This window comes from Ailuropoda melanoleuca, chromosome X, assembly GCF_002007445.2.
Source record: "Ailuropoda melanoleuca isolate Jingjing chromosome X, ASM200744v2, whole genome shotgun sequence".
Taxonomy (NCBI): domain Eukaryota; kingdom Metazoa; phylum Chordata; class Mammalia; order Carnivora; family Ursidae; genus Ailuropoda; species Ailuropoda melanoleuca.
This window is the reverse complement of record NC_048238.1, coordinates 54,569,906-54,584,783: the sequence shown is the minus strand read 5'-3', so window position 1 is coordinate 54,584,783 and position 14,878 is coordinate 54,569,906. Positions and strand designations below refer to the sequence as shown.

Here is a 14,878-nt window from a genome sequence, read left to right as displayed (position 1 = left end):
GTTTTGTCCTTTGTTCTATTAATATGGTGTATTACATTGATTTTTATATGTTCATCTAATCCTACATTCCTCAGATAAGTACTACCTTTTTTATGCTGCTGGATTTGGTACGCTAGTATTTTGTTGAATGTTTTGCATCTTTATTGATAAAGAGTGTTGATCTATAGCATTTTGATGATGATGATGATGATGATGATGATGATGATGATGATCTCTCTGGTTGTCATTTAAAGGTAATACTGATCTCAAAGAATGATTTTTGAGGTCTTCCCACCTCTTCTACTCTTTGGAATAGTTTGTAAAGAATTGATACTATTTCTCCTTTAAATGTTTGGAAACTTGCACTATTAAAGCCATCTCAGCCTGGGCTTTTCTTGTGGGAAGTTTGTAAATTACTACTTTAGTTCCTTTACTTGTAGCTCTATTCAGATTTTCTATTTCTTTTTGAGGCAGCATTGGCAGTTTGTCTTTCTGAGAATTTGTCTAATTCATCTAGGTTACGTAATTTATTGGCATACAGTAGTTGATAGTATCCCTTATTCTCCTTTTATTTCTGGAAGGTCAGTAGTGATGCATTTTCTCTCACTCCTGATTTTAGAAATTTGAGTCTTTTCTCTCTTTTTCTTGGCCAGTCCAGCCAAAGGTTTTTTTCAATTTTCCTGATCTTTGAAAAAGCCACTGTTGACTTTGTCAATTTTTTTCTAGTGTTTTTTTTAACCTCTTTATTTCACTTATTTTCACTCTAATCTTTATTCCTTCCTTTTGCTTGCTTTAAGCTTATTTTGCTCTTCTTTTTAGTGTCTAAAGGTGAGGATTGTGTTTTTGATTTGAGATCTCTCTTGTTTTTATATGGGTATTGACAGTTATATATTTCCCTCTGAGCACTACTCCCATACTCCACTGCTACTCTCTCTGAGCTGCATCCCATAAATTTTGGTATGGTGTGTTTTCCATTTATCTCAAAGTGTTCATTAATTTTTCTTGTGATTATTTCTTTGAGCCACTGGTTATTCAGGAGTGCAATATTTAATTTCCACATTTTTGTGAATTCCCCACATTTCCTCCTCTTATTGATTTATAACTTCATTCCATTATATACTTCGTATAATTTCAATCATTTTACATTTCCTCCTCTTATTGATTTATAACTTCATTCCATTATATACTTCGTATAATTTCAATCATTTTACATTTATTGAAGCTTGTTTTATGGCCTAGCATATGGTCTGTCTTGGAAAAAAACGTTTCATGAGTGCTTGAGAAGAATGTCTATTCTGCTACTATTGGTTGGAGCATTCTCTCGATGTTGATCAAATCAATTTGGTTGATAGTATTGTTCCAGTTTTCTATATCATTGTTGATTTTCTGTCTACTTCTATATCATTGTTGATTTTCTGTCTACTGTAGTATCCATTATTGAGAATAGAATATTAAGTCTCCAACTATTATTGTTGAATTATTCCTTTATCTATTTAATTTCGTCTGTTTTCTCCCATGCATTTTGGGGATTTTTTGTTAATTGCATATATGTTTTTAGTTGTTATAATTTCTTGATGAATCATCCCCCTTATCATTATAAAATACTTTGAACTTTTAAATATTTCTCCAAGGTGTCACATTTCTTTCCAACCCACAACTACTCTAAAGCACCTTTACATCATCTCTTGACCAAGTTATTTTTCTAAAATGCAAAGTGGACCACGTCAAACTCTTGCTTAAAATCTTTCTCTTCAATAACTACTAGATAAACTTTGTTAGGCCCAAGAGACGAAGTAATCTTCCCAAGATCAAATTAAGACAGTGACAGAGATAGGACTACATCCCAGGTTTCCCAACTCCCAGTTGAATACTCCCTTTACTGTATGTACCACTGAGCTGGGTACTCTGGACTGGCTTATTCAATCTTCATTTAATTATCCTTCTTGTTTGAGAAGTTAGAAAGTCAAAGAGTCCACTTTCTATATGCACTTATGGCCATAGTTCTGGAGGTAAAATAGGGTTTATCAATCAGAATCAACTCCTCAAGATTTGGAAGGCAAATGTGACATCTTCCAGTTACACTTTGCTTGTTTCTGACAAGCGAATTGTGCAGACTTGCCACACAAATAACATTTTGATGTTCATTCATCAACATTGTTTGCCAGTAATCAGTTATGGTGGTGACAGCAGCAGCTGTGGTTTTTCACTTTGGCTTTGGTGTACTCTTGAGTTCATGGATGCAGTTGTAGCCTCATAGGTACTAGCAATTCTGGTTAGTTTTTTATTTTTGTTTTTGTTTGTTTTGAGAGGTACTTTAAATTCTGCCCTAGGTGGGGCCACCAGAACCATGGTCTATGCTCCCAATTCTAATGGGGATCCCATTATCTTGGGCCCCAGGATTCACACTCATGATCTCAGACTGGAGCCCACAGACTCAGTGGCAACACTGTAATCCTACCCCTGGGAGTATTTCAACCCTCAAGCCCATATTCTGGATTTCCTAAACCCTGTCTTAAGGGTCTCTAGGCCGAGAATCTCTGATCCGAGCCCCTGACCCATCCAAGACCCCTAAGTCCAGGCTCAGATTCAAACACACAGATACATTGAAGTTGGCTTACACCAGCTTGGAGCCCCCATCTAGAGAACCCCACCAAACCAGGACCCCTACCTTTAATGATGCCTATGCATAGACTCACTCCAGGGTGTCTCAAGCCAGATGGGGATATTTTGGATTGGGAGGGGATTTCAAACCTGATCCTTTATCCCCATCTGACCCATCCAAGAACTACCCTTCCCAGAAGCCCAAACCCTATTCCAAATGGACCCTCAAGCCCCCAGCCAGAGGACAGTTCCCTACCACAAGGCCTCATATTACTCCTCCGTGTCCAGCTGCCAGAAATGCATATTTTGTAGGGAGGGGGCAGGCTCAGGGGCAAAGCAGTCACCTGACCCATTTTTTCCCTTGGGAATCTTAAGTCTCAGCCATGTTCTCTGTTAGGTGGTTTTTTGAAGGGTGGTGGCTGCAGGGGAGGCAGGGGCCTGGGGTGGGGGCTGGGGAATGTGCTTGCAGGACAGAGGTGGCAGCAGTGGTGGTAACAGAACTCTGGTTAGTCAGTTCTATATTCTTCTGGGAGTTATTCATTGAGACTCTACCTAGAACCTGTTCTTCTTTTCCTTCCATATAGTTTGTAGACATATAATTTTTTATATTAAATTCCTTCTTACATATAAAATACAGATAGGTTTTCTCCTCCTTACGATGAATCCTGATTGATACAAACATCTCCCAAATCATAATTATGACCTCCTTAAAAACATACACATCCTCTTAAATGACACATCTTTGCTCCATAACCAGATATCTTTATTACCCATACACAAGACTGGATGCATTCTAGGCCCTGATGTATATAATTTTTGTCCACTGGTCGGATTTTGCTGCAAGAGGTTTTTCTTCAAGTAATGTATCAGGGAGTCAATAAACAAATCAATCCCATTACTGTCTCTTAGCCATCTTGTTCACATATTCAGACTAATTAAACTTTAGCAGTGCAATTAAGGCTTTTATTAACATGAGTTTGATACTGTACCATTTTGCCAGTCTCTGCTTTCCTATTGCCTCATTCCTCAAAAGTCACAAAGAACAGACAAGTTCTTGTGCCAAAGTAGACTAGTACTATCATGGAAAAATTATTGGACTCTGAGAAGACAAGGGTACTTATTTCCTCAGTTGTTTTATATCCTTGTAATGATAGATTTTGCAAAGTTAAGTCCAGTTCTGTTTCAGATTTTGTTGATGTACAATTTGACAATGCAAAGCTGTATTCAAGGGATTAATAGAGTATTCTTGATTGCCTCTTTTCCCTGCACCCCAACCTCAGTTCAGGGTATTCGCAGTTTCAAGAAATCCTCTGTGTTAGTCAGGGTTCTTCAGAGAAGCAGAACCAAAATGATATCTATGTCTATCTATATATGGATATATAGGACCATACCAATATGATACATATATATCTCCAACACAGCTATAATTATATATCTACAATTACGATGATATATTTATATCTATCTGGGAAGTCCAAAATCTGGGAAGAGTTGATGTTGCAGTTCAAGTCTAAAGGCTATCTGCTAGCAGAATTCTCTCTTGCTTGGGGAAGGTTAGTCTTTTCTTCTCTCCAGGCCTTCAACTGACGGATGAGGCCACCCACATTATGGAAAGTAACCTGCTTTACTCAAAGTCCACAGATTTAAATATTAATCTCACCCAAAAACACCCTCACAGAAACATCCAGAATAATATTTGACCACATATCTGGGCACCATGGCCCAGCCAAGTTGGCACATAAAATTAACCATCACATCCTCTAAGAGTACAGGGTGAGGGAAACAGAGCCTCAGAATGTTAGCCTAAAATGGATGGATACACTAGAGGTCTCCAAATTTCTCCTTTACCACTTCTGAGGAACTGCATATGAACTGGGAAGTTCAGACAAAGAGCTAGGCCCAGGACTCTAAGCATTTTATAGGACTCACAATTTACTACTTGTACCTCCTTTTTTAATTTCTCTTCAGATGGGACCATTGTAGATTAGGGAAGTTTTGTCAAAAGGAAGAGAAAGTGGAAAGAGCAAGGAACTCCATCTGCAAGAATTATTATTGAGGTCAGACCTCAATTTTACAATACTTAAAAAAATAATGCCGTCCATTCATTTAAAAAGATAAAGATGATGGGGCGCCTGGGTGGCACAGGGGGCGCCTGGGTGGCACAGCGGTTAAGCATCTGCCTTCGGCTCAGGGCGTGATCCCGGTGTTATGGGATCGAGCCCCGTATCAGGCTCCTCCGCTATGAGCCTGCTTCTTCCTCTCCCACTCCCCCTGCTTGTGTTCCCTCTCTTGCTGGCTGTCTCTATCTCTGTCCAATAAATAAATAAAATCTTAAAAAAAAAAGATAAAGATGATAATTAGAAATATGGAAAATTAGTTAAGATGACACATTGTTACAGATGTAAAAATAAAAATGTCGATGTTAAAACATTACATGTTTAAACAAAAATGTAAAGAACACAAAGATACACTAATGGCATGAGGTTTCTTTTTGGAGTAATGAAAAATTCTCAAATCGTGGTGATGGCTGCACAACTCTGTGAATATACTAAAATCCAATGCATTGTATGCCTTAAGTTGGTGCATTGTATGACACAAAATTATATCTCAATAAAACTTACAACAACAACAAAAAGAACACAAAAAGCAAATAAAGGCAGCCAACGGAGAGACTTGGCAATGAAATGGTGAGCTAAGAATAGGAGAAGGAGTGACGAAGGAAGGATGGGCTGAAGAAGGAATGGTGATGTAGGCCGGTGAGACCAAGGGGAGGAAAGCTGGAAGAAGCAGGATGGGCTAAAGACCTGGCCCTGGGGAAAAAGTGAAGAAGGCCAGAGGGTTAACCTCTGAAAGGCGGTAACGGGTGGGGGTGGAGAGAAGAGGGCGTACTCAGCGCATGCGCCAGGAGCAGACTGCGGCGGTCCGGGAGAGGCAGTCCTTTAACTGGCAGCGGCGCTGCGGCTGGAGGCGCCGCTGCTTCTCTTTCGCCTGTCCAGTTCTATACCTTGGCCTGTGCAGCCACCCTAGATCCGCGAACTCTGTGCCGCCGCTCCCTCTACCCTGTCTTGCGGCGGCCAGCGCTAAGAATTCATGCTCCGACACTCGATTCAGCCAGGAGGTAGGAGAAGAACATGGAGGGCGGCGGAGGGAACTCGGGACGGGGAGATCCTTGATCTGTGTGTTCTCCCGGTTCACGAGAGGAAAGAGTGGGGGACAGCATGGGTCTCAAACCTACAAAAGGATGTTGAGCGTTTACTTCCATTGTGAAAGGATACAGACTCCTTTCCTCTAATCAGGGTTGAGGCACATGAGCGTCGGTATTTTCCGTAACGTTCTGTTTAAAAATTGGGGGTTCCTCTTATGTAGCAGAAGGTGTATTTAGAGTATGGGCCTTAGCACTAGGCTCATCCAATTATGAGAGCTTTCTTTGCCTTTGTTCTGGGCGGTGGGTCTCATCACGGAGTCTGAGGGTACTCCATCCAGCTCCTCCCTGGGGGCCGGGGCGGATTCCATCTAGATTTGCCCCCTGCGGTCACCTGCAATATTTCCACTTCCCTAGTTTATCACACGTACCCCCATTAGGAAATGCTGGTAGCGTCTCTCCTTGAGTAGTGGGGCACAGCTATGGCGAGGAACACATCGAGATGGCATCAGGCATGTTATATATAAGAAACCGAGGGAGGGCAGGGACTAGGCGAGGACGAGCTTGGTGCGCATGTGTGTTTGAGAGGTTGGGGGGAGGCGCAGATTCGCGCACGTACCTTTGAGAAGGCCTGATGTGAGGGGGAAGGGGCCCCAGTTGGGGAGAGTGGGAGGTAAGCACGCGCAAGCTTGGGATGTTGCGGGGGCGGGGCAGGGTGTCGAATGCGTATCTAAGAAAGCAAAGTTTCTAGTACACAGTTGGCAGCCACAGTTGGGAGGGAGAGTGAAGGCGCGCATGCGTATTTGAGACGACATTGTGACGGTTGGCTTTGGGAGGAGAGAGGAGCGCAGGCGTATTTCAGATGGAATGACGGGGAGGGGAGGCGCGCGCCGTGTGTGTAATTAAGATTGCAAAATGGCGAGGGGGGAGGTAAGTTGTCTTTGCTTGGCCGTCTTGGGCTAGGGGGCCCTGCAGAGAAGTAGAATCTACTTTTCTGGTTGCGTGGAGGGATCTGCCGAGTGGGAGATGTCCTAGGCTGTGGCCAAATCCACCAGAAATTAACCCAGAATCTTAGCCTTTCACTGGCCCATTGATACATGTGGGTTTGAAAATGCGGAGGCGATGATGACTGTCTAAAAGGTTTCGGCGGCTGGCTGTGTGTAGGAAATGCATAAAATGGGAGCCCTGGAGCCAGGCCACATTCCGGCAATACACATTTGGAGTGCTCTCTGTCAGACTTCGGGCCGCTGTACTTGGCTCTGGACACAGTCTCTCATCCCATCAGAGTAGCAGAACACAGTGGTTGCAATATTGTGAGAATCTACTGTTAAGGTTGGTCAGAAGCCCTTGATTTCCCCCTCTGCAGAATATTGGTGTGAGGATTTGGCTGTTTCCAAGTAGGATTTGGGCAAATGGTGGTGATGGTAGGAAGGTAACCTGGGTTCGTATCCTTTACTCTAAATTATTTTTTCTGTAAAATTGTAGCCTAGGGGGAAGATTTTTTTAGGTAGCTGTACTGTCGTGGATCTCAGAAGGCTGTCAGTGAGGATCTGTGAATCGCTAAAACTAATAGTTTAGCAGTTAAATATGCAGCACAAAGGGCACAGGATTCAAAATAGAAGAGACCGTTCTTGCCCAATAATCCTAGCTGTGACCTCATACTGGTCCTTTTTCTTCTCTGAGCCCATTTCTCTTCGGTAATAATTATATTTAGACGTCTGTAGCACTTAAAACTGTATGCCAAGTACTGGTCTACGTGCTTTTACACATGCCTTAACTCATTTAGTACTCTGGACAATCCTATGAAATAGCAGTACCATTATTCATATTTTACAAATGAGAAATGTGGGGGACACAAGATTAAGTAATTTGTCCAAGGCTTTACACTTATTTGAATGGTCGAAACTGGATTTTTATCCATGTTGTATAATTCCATAATGCTGTGCTCTTAAACATTATGCTTTATTCCCCTGAAATGAGGGTTCAAAATTTAAAGGACCCTTCTTTCATGATTTCAGATTTTGTTTGTAATTTACCTGTGCTATTTAAGAAAGGAGACCTGTTTGCTTTTGGCTGCTTTTTACTCAGTGTATTGTGCAGGGTAACATATGTAGAAGACAAAAAGTAAAGAATTGTTGATTTGGAGCCTACCGGGATGGCCATCCTTATCTACCCTTGTCTTCTATGCTTTTTGTTCTGCAGAGGGTTTAAAATGGCCGACTGCGGCAGGCTGGACACACCCTTCTTGTTTTGCCTAGTTTGAGAGCTGGTCAAATGCTTTCAGACAGCGGTCTTTTGCTGCAGTAGAGATTTTTTTCTTATCCGTTATTAGTATTTTTGTGTGTTAATACAAATGTCCAATAGTAAAGGAAAGATTATTGTTTTTTTTTCTTATAATAAAAGACTGAAAATACATGCATTTCTTTTATTATTGGTTAGGATGGATTCACTGAAGTGGAATTACTATGTCAACGTTTTTAATACTCAGTATGTATTGACAGATTTCATTCTGAAAAGGTACCAGTTTTTACTCACACAAGCATTGGGTGATGTTTGTTTTTAAAAATATATGTTTTGGATAAAAACCAGTATTTTAATTTTGCATTTCTTTGGTTATTAGTGAGTTTGAACTCCTTTTTCCTCTGTATATTTCTTAACAGTTTAATTTTTTTTCATTTAATGTTAGTTCAGGTCTTATACTGATTTATCTGTTGGAGTTTTTTTTAATCTTTTTTTATTATGTTAGTCACCATTATCTGTTGGAGTTTTAGTTTAGTGTTATTGTTATTACCTATTTGAAAGTGTTCTTCAAGTAAAGGCTATTACTTGGATTTCTGCAGTGTTACATACTCCAGGTTATTGTTTGCCTTTTAATTTTTGTTTTTAAATTTAGGGTTAGTAGAGATTTGAAAGCAAGTGGTCAAATCTCTATCTTCTGTTTTCTGATTTTTCTTCCATTGTTTAAGTTTGAATAGTTCCCTCAATCTAGAAGTTCGGTAAATATGCATTGTAGCTTTGTCTGAGGATAACCATCAAGTTTGGGGGAAAAGGATCTGTAATTTCACCACCCAGAGATAACCCGGTGTTTATAAATGTGCTCACGTCTTTTCATTCCCTGCATTTTTCTACAGTTGATCATATATTTGTACTATTTTACGTTGTGTTTTGTGTTTAACATTATAACATGCATTTTTCTGCGTTAAACATGCTTTGCAATTGTCGTCTGATGGTTTCATGATATCTTGTTGTATGGAAATATTTTTAAATTTTAAGTATTTTAAATGATGTAATGAATGTCTTTTCATTTTCATTTAGTTATTGTTTATCTATTTTGAGTCATTTCTTTATAGGATAGAGTTCCAGAATTAGAATTGTTCATCAAAAAGTTTGAACATTATAAGACTTGCTATAGTAACATTCGAAAAAATTGTCATTTTTTTGTACCCAGTTATTTAGACATTTAGAAAAAAATTTTTTTGCTACCTTATATGTAAGAGAATGGCATTTTTGTTTTATGGTCCATTTTTCTGATTCCTGGTGAGGCTGGATTCTCAAATGTTAATTATTAGCTCTTTGCTTTGTGAACTATTTGATTTGAGTCTGAATGTTATGTATTTGTAAGAGCTGTATATTACGTGTTCTGTATAAGGATCTATTATCCCTTGTCATTTATTGCAAATGACAAATGCGATTTGTTGCACATATACTCCTGGTATATGTTGCCATTGAGTCTTAAGAAATGTTTGTGATTCCAAAGACAACTGCTTTGTGGGATACGTGTCAGATTCTTGGTAGCCATTTTGAGATAACATTTGTCTGTCCTTTAAATAAATAGCCATGTCTTTTTATTTAAAAAGAGCACTTTTTTATAATAATTTTTTATTATGTGCTGCATAGCATTGGTACATCCTGGCTATGGTTGTGGAAAGAAGACATGGCAACATTTTGTCCCTAATAGGAAACCAACTTAGACAAGATGCAAAACAGTAGAACCCTCTTCCCCATCCGTTCAGGGACTGATCTTATTTTGAATACTTAGGAGTGATCTGGAGGAGGATATGGACATAGTGTAATGTCCACATTTATAGATAACACCAAGCTTTTTGAAAGTGTAAAATGCTAGGAGGAACAAACTGCATCACCTGAGAAGACATTGTGAGTGTGGGCTGACAGTGGCAGAATGGAACAGTGTAGGCAAGAGCAATATGATGAATTTAAGGGGAAATAGTCCATATAAAAGTGGCTTTGGAGACATTGGGTCCCAAGACAGGGATCTCAGTGTAAAGGGCAACAATCTATTGATGTCATCAGCTCAGTTTGCTGGTGCAGAGACAGAAGAGCCCTTAAAACCCTAGGCCTTATTAAGAACAGTATGGGACACAGAAAAATTCCATCCTGTGTTTGTATAAAACCATCTGAACCAAATGACTAGTTAACACTAGTAATCTCTCCTCAAGGAGTCTCTTACTATCACTCAGTGTTGACAAGTGGTTGGGAAGAGTATATTACCTCCTTGTTTCATTATTCTTATTTATTTTGTTATTTACTATTATGTAGGTAATTTAGGATAGATATTCTTAAAGGTTTTGGGGTGAGGTGTCTTAGAAGGTTTCCTGAAACTGGGTCTGTTATTTGTGGTTCAGAGAATCTGTTTAATTATATTTATTAAGTAAACCTTTCTAAATTATCATTCCCAGTACATGAGCTCCATACTATCTCATATATTTAATAACATTCTATAATTAATATTTAATAATATATTTAATAACATATTTAATAACAATTTAACAAACATAAATTTTTACTTTCTCAGTGAAGGGTGGGAATTATAGGATTAGAGGTGCCAAGTGATTTGTTACTTACTGCTTTTTGCTATCCAGTTACACTGGGTAAATCCAGGCGATCATAAGCCCCCATTTTTCAGCATTTTGTTAGTTGCAGGTGTTAAACAGAGGCTTATTATGTGTGTGGGGGAGGTTGACAGATGTATAATAAACAAAACAAAACAGTAGAACTTGTACTGTAGAGGAGGTGGTTGAGAAGATCCTTTACTGGATGTCTCTTCCTGTCTTAAGCGTGGGAGTCCCATGTTACATCATGGCCGGTGTCTAGTTCCCCAGCCCATCTCTGATCAGGAGTTAGGGAGAGCGTGGGTATTTGAAATAGCCTAAAAGCCTTTAACCTTTGATTTCTACAATTTGTTCCTCCCCTCTCTTGATGTTACAGCCAGCAGCAGCCTGGAGCAGCGCCCCCCCGGAAAGAAATTTTACATCGGCCATTATAATACAACCTGATAAGTGTTACAGCACTTACCAGGTTGTATTGTAATTGTCTGTGTATATGCCTGTCTCCCTTCCTATGTTGTCAGTTAGACTGTAAGCTCCTTGAGGGCAGGGACAGTGTCTTCTCCAGAGCCCAGCCTGGCACATTAGTAGGCCTCAGTAAATGTTTATTGGATGAATAAATGAATGAGTCATCAACAAACATTTATCGTGTGCCTGCTAAGGTGATCTCCACAGGCTCTGGACTGTCAACTGTTTATTCAAAATGCATGTGGTCAGAAACGTGCTGTTTCTTTCTAGTTATGTATCTAAAGAGTTTTTCTGAGATAATGCTGTTTTTGTGTTTGGATTTCAGTCCTTGCTATTTACAGATGTTGCTATGTTGCTGCTGCTGATGCTCTCTTCCTTGGTGGCACCTGGGTGATAGCTGCCAGGTCAGGAGCCTCATCCTCCCTGCCCAGTGTGTGCTAAGCGGTTCCTATCTGTAGACTCATCCCCTTTTCACTCCTCCTCAGGTCAGCCTTCAGATGGTGTTCCTAGGGAGGGCTGCATGTTCTAGATCAGGGGTAGGCCAATGCAGCCCGTGGACTGCCTGGTTTTGCAAATAAAGTTCTGTTGGAACACATGTTATTTGTTGATGTTTTGTCTGTGGCCTTTCTGGCCTGCAGCGGCAGAGTTGAGTAACTACATCAGAGACCTGGTGGCCCATAAAGCCTGTCCTTTACAGAAAAAGATTGCCTACCCTGCTTTGGATCATTACTTGGCAATGATGGTTTCATGTTCCTTGCCAGTCAACAAAGATGTTTTTAGCATCTCAGAAACTCATTTATTTACTTCATTCATTATTGCTTATAACAGGTCTTTTTTCCTGTTTTACAGGTGGGCCAGCTAGAACACACTTCAAACTAGATAGATTATAAGGCCTCCACCAGGGTCCGACAGTTAGTCAGTTATACCATGTACTTCGGCATCAAGCTTAGAGCTTCATCTCTAGAAATTCCTTTTGTTATATCCTAACCTGAAGAATGTGGCCATGTCATACCTTGGTGCCTTATCCCTTGACCCCCTCCTTCCTGCACAGCTCTTTGCAATGAGAATATGGAAAGTAACAAATTAATGTGAGCTAAGGCAGAAAGGTAGGCCAAGGCAAATGCCGACAGGGTCTGAATGCTAATACACAAAGAAAAGGGTTTTCTGAAATATTCACTTACTTAGACTTCATACAGTTAGGGAACCTGGACTTCCAGGAGCTTAGGGCCTTCCCCTTTACCCTCCCTAACCTTCCACACATTGTCTTGGTAACCTGCCTGGGGGTCTATTGTGATTCATTTCATGATTTCATGTCGTTAAGAAGTTGAGAGCTCCCAAGTCCAATTCAAGAAAGCTAGATCTAAAAACAAACGAAAGGAAGGAACATAGGAGTAAAATGGTGGGAAAGGCCCTTATTATGGCGTTGTTTTTCAGGTTGCTTGTTCTATTTTTCCCAGCATTTTATTATGAAAAGTGTTAAATATACATATAGAAAAGTTGAAGAATTGCACATTGAAAACCCATCTGCCTACCAACTGGATGTTGCAATTAACATTTTGCTGTATTTGCTTTATTGCATATTTATCCATCTTTGTCGCATAGGTTTTTAAAATGCTTATGGTGTTATCCATTTTGAGCTCATCTGTATCTGCCCCACATGGTACTTGAAAAATAGTTTCTTTTTATTCTTATTTGTATTTCCCAAGTTGGAACAAATACTGCTGCAGCCTAACTGTGTATAAGCAGATCTTCCTGGCAGTGAGATTCCAGGGAGAGAAGACATTTGACATCTGAGAGAAAATGCTTGCAGCTTACTGGAAATGGTAGGGGAAGGAAAGCTGGAAATCCAGGTCCATTGTCAGTGAATCCTTTCAATAAAACATTGCCCTATACTTCATTCACTTCCCTGCCTGGGGGGAGGGGGACCCTCCTGAGCGGCTTCTGTGTGGTTCTTAACTTAGACTTGATGAAGGAAAAACAACAAAGTCACATCAAAATGCCACCTAGGTGATTTAGGATTAGCACAACTCCTTGGAATTTTAGCAGATGAATTTTTAATTTGAAGTACTGACAAATAATATTCTTTCAGACCTTTTCTTTTTTTTTAAGATTTTATTTATTTATTTTTTGACAGAGTTAGAGACAGCCAGCGAGAGAGGGAACACAAGCAGGGGGAGTGGGAGAGGAAGAAGCAGGCTCACAGCAGAGGAGCCTGATGTGGGGCTCCATCCCATAACGCCGGGATCACGCCCTGAGCCGAAGGCAGACGCTTAACTGCTGTGCCACCCAGGCGCCCCCAGACCTTTTCTATTAGCAATAGCCGCAGAGGCAATTTAGGAAGCACCACGAACTGAAATCTTAATTTCTCTTCTCATGAGCATGATGATGGTAAATGTTACCTGTTTGTGTCTGTCTCCCTTCATTTAAACTCAAGGGCAGAGACTGGATCTTACTCACCTTTGTAATTCTCTTAGTAATAAATGTTTGAATTCATAAAAAATGTATTATTGCATTTAATACCTATCACGTGGGCAAATACTAAAAAATGTTATGCTGGTGTTAGTAGGGTTATCCAGTTTCAGTGTAATCCTTTGTAGGGGCAGTTTGGCAATATATATTGTGGCAGAATAAATATTGTATGTCTTTTGACCACACAGTTGCATTTCTAGGGATATACCCCAAAATATTCTAAAGAAATCCTAAAAAAATAGTCTAAGGATATTCTAAAAGATGTAGTTATGGGGATGTTTACAATGTTCATAGCAATCAAAAATGGGGAAAAAACCTTAGCTATTCATGAATAATAATTTGGGTAGATAAATTTTGATGTATTCATGTAATATTACAACATGGCATTAAAAATAAAAATAGTCTTGTAGACGAATATTTTACTTGGAAAGATGTATCAAGTATATTAATTTGAAAAAAAGCTAGAGAGCAGTAGTATGGTTTTCATCCAGTTCTTGTGAAATAAAAATTAATGTTTGTGTACATGAAAGTAATTGGAAGAATATACCCCGAGTGTTAAACTTTTGGGACTCTGTGATTTTTACTTTCCATCCTTAATATATTTCTGGAATTTTTTTCACAGTGTGCATTTATAACTTTCAAAGTTAGACAAACATGGAAAGTATTTCCATTTTGAAATTTGTTGACCTAAACAAAAGTGGAATAAATTGGGCGGCAAGGCGGCTGGGAACTGGAGTAGTTTAGTTTAGAAAAGAGCGAGGTGGAGTGGGAGAAGGGAGCGGGAGAAATAAGATCTCTGTATTCAGAGAGAGGTACTACCTACCAGCTACTCTATTCTTGGCTCCGTAGTGCAGGTATTTCGCGGTAAGGTGTCTACATTTACATTCACCATTTATTTCCCAATTATGCCCTGTACAAATTTTATTCCCCATTCTTGCCCTCTGGGCTGTAATAAGCTACGTAATTGCCAGTGGCAGCTGCTGCTTGTAGGTGTGCAGATCTTGCTCTAGTAACAGCTTCTTTACTTTATCCAATTAAGAGATGGCTCAAACTCATCAAGGCTCCTGCTCCCCTTCCCCAGTGCTTGGCAGCATGAAATCTTCCCCACTTGTGGCGGGAGAGCTTTCTGCCTGGCTCTCATGATTACTAGTAGATTCTAGGACATTTTTGCTGATGGGGAATGCAGTAGTTAAAAATGAATCCTGAGAAACTGCTCCTTGCATTTTCCTGGGGTGCAAGGGTTGTCTGCCTCACCAGGTAACAGGAAACCTAGTTGCATTCACTGGTGCTGCCAGCATCTAATGATTTTAGTAGCCTGGGCTTTGGGCCATTGCTGAATTGCCAGATTTCTGGGTTGCTTTTCATGCTAAGCAGC

At 40.0% G+C, this 14,878-nt stretch overlaps 1 long non-coding RNA gene across 9 annotated transcripts in view; it reads left to right on the top strand.

Moving 5' to 3' along the window:
* The first annotated feature begins 5,481 nt into the window (after positions 1-5,481).
* LOC105242232 overlaps positions 5,482-14,878 on the top strand; it is a 60,388-nt gene continuing 50,991 nt past the window's right edge. For 6 of the 9 annotated variants that reach the window (XR_002144671.2, XR_002144672.2, XR_004622352.1 and 3 more), the window contains exon 1: positions 5,484-5,698. This is a non-coding gene — a long non-coding RNA (uncharacterized LOC105242232). Of the gene's footprint in view, positions 5,699-6,520; positions 6,653-14,878 lie in introns of those variants that run through there. The other 3 variants (XR_004622353.1, XR_004622351.1, XR_002144668.2) reach the window with 3 other exon arrangements.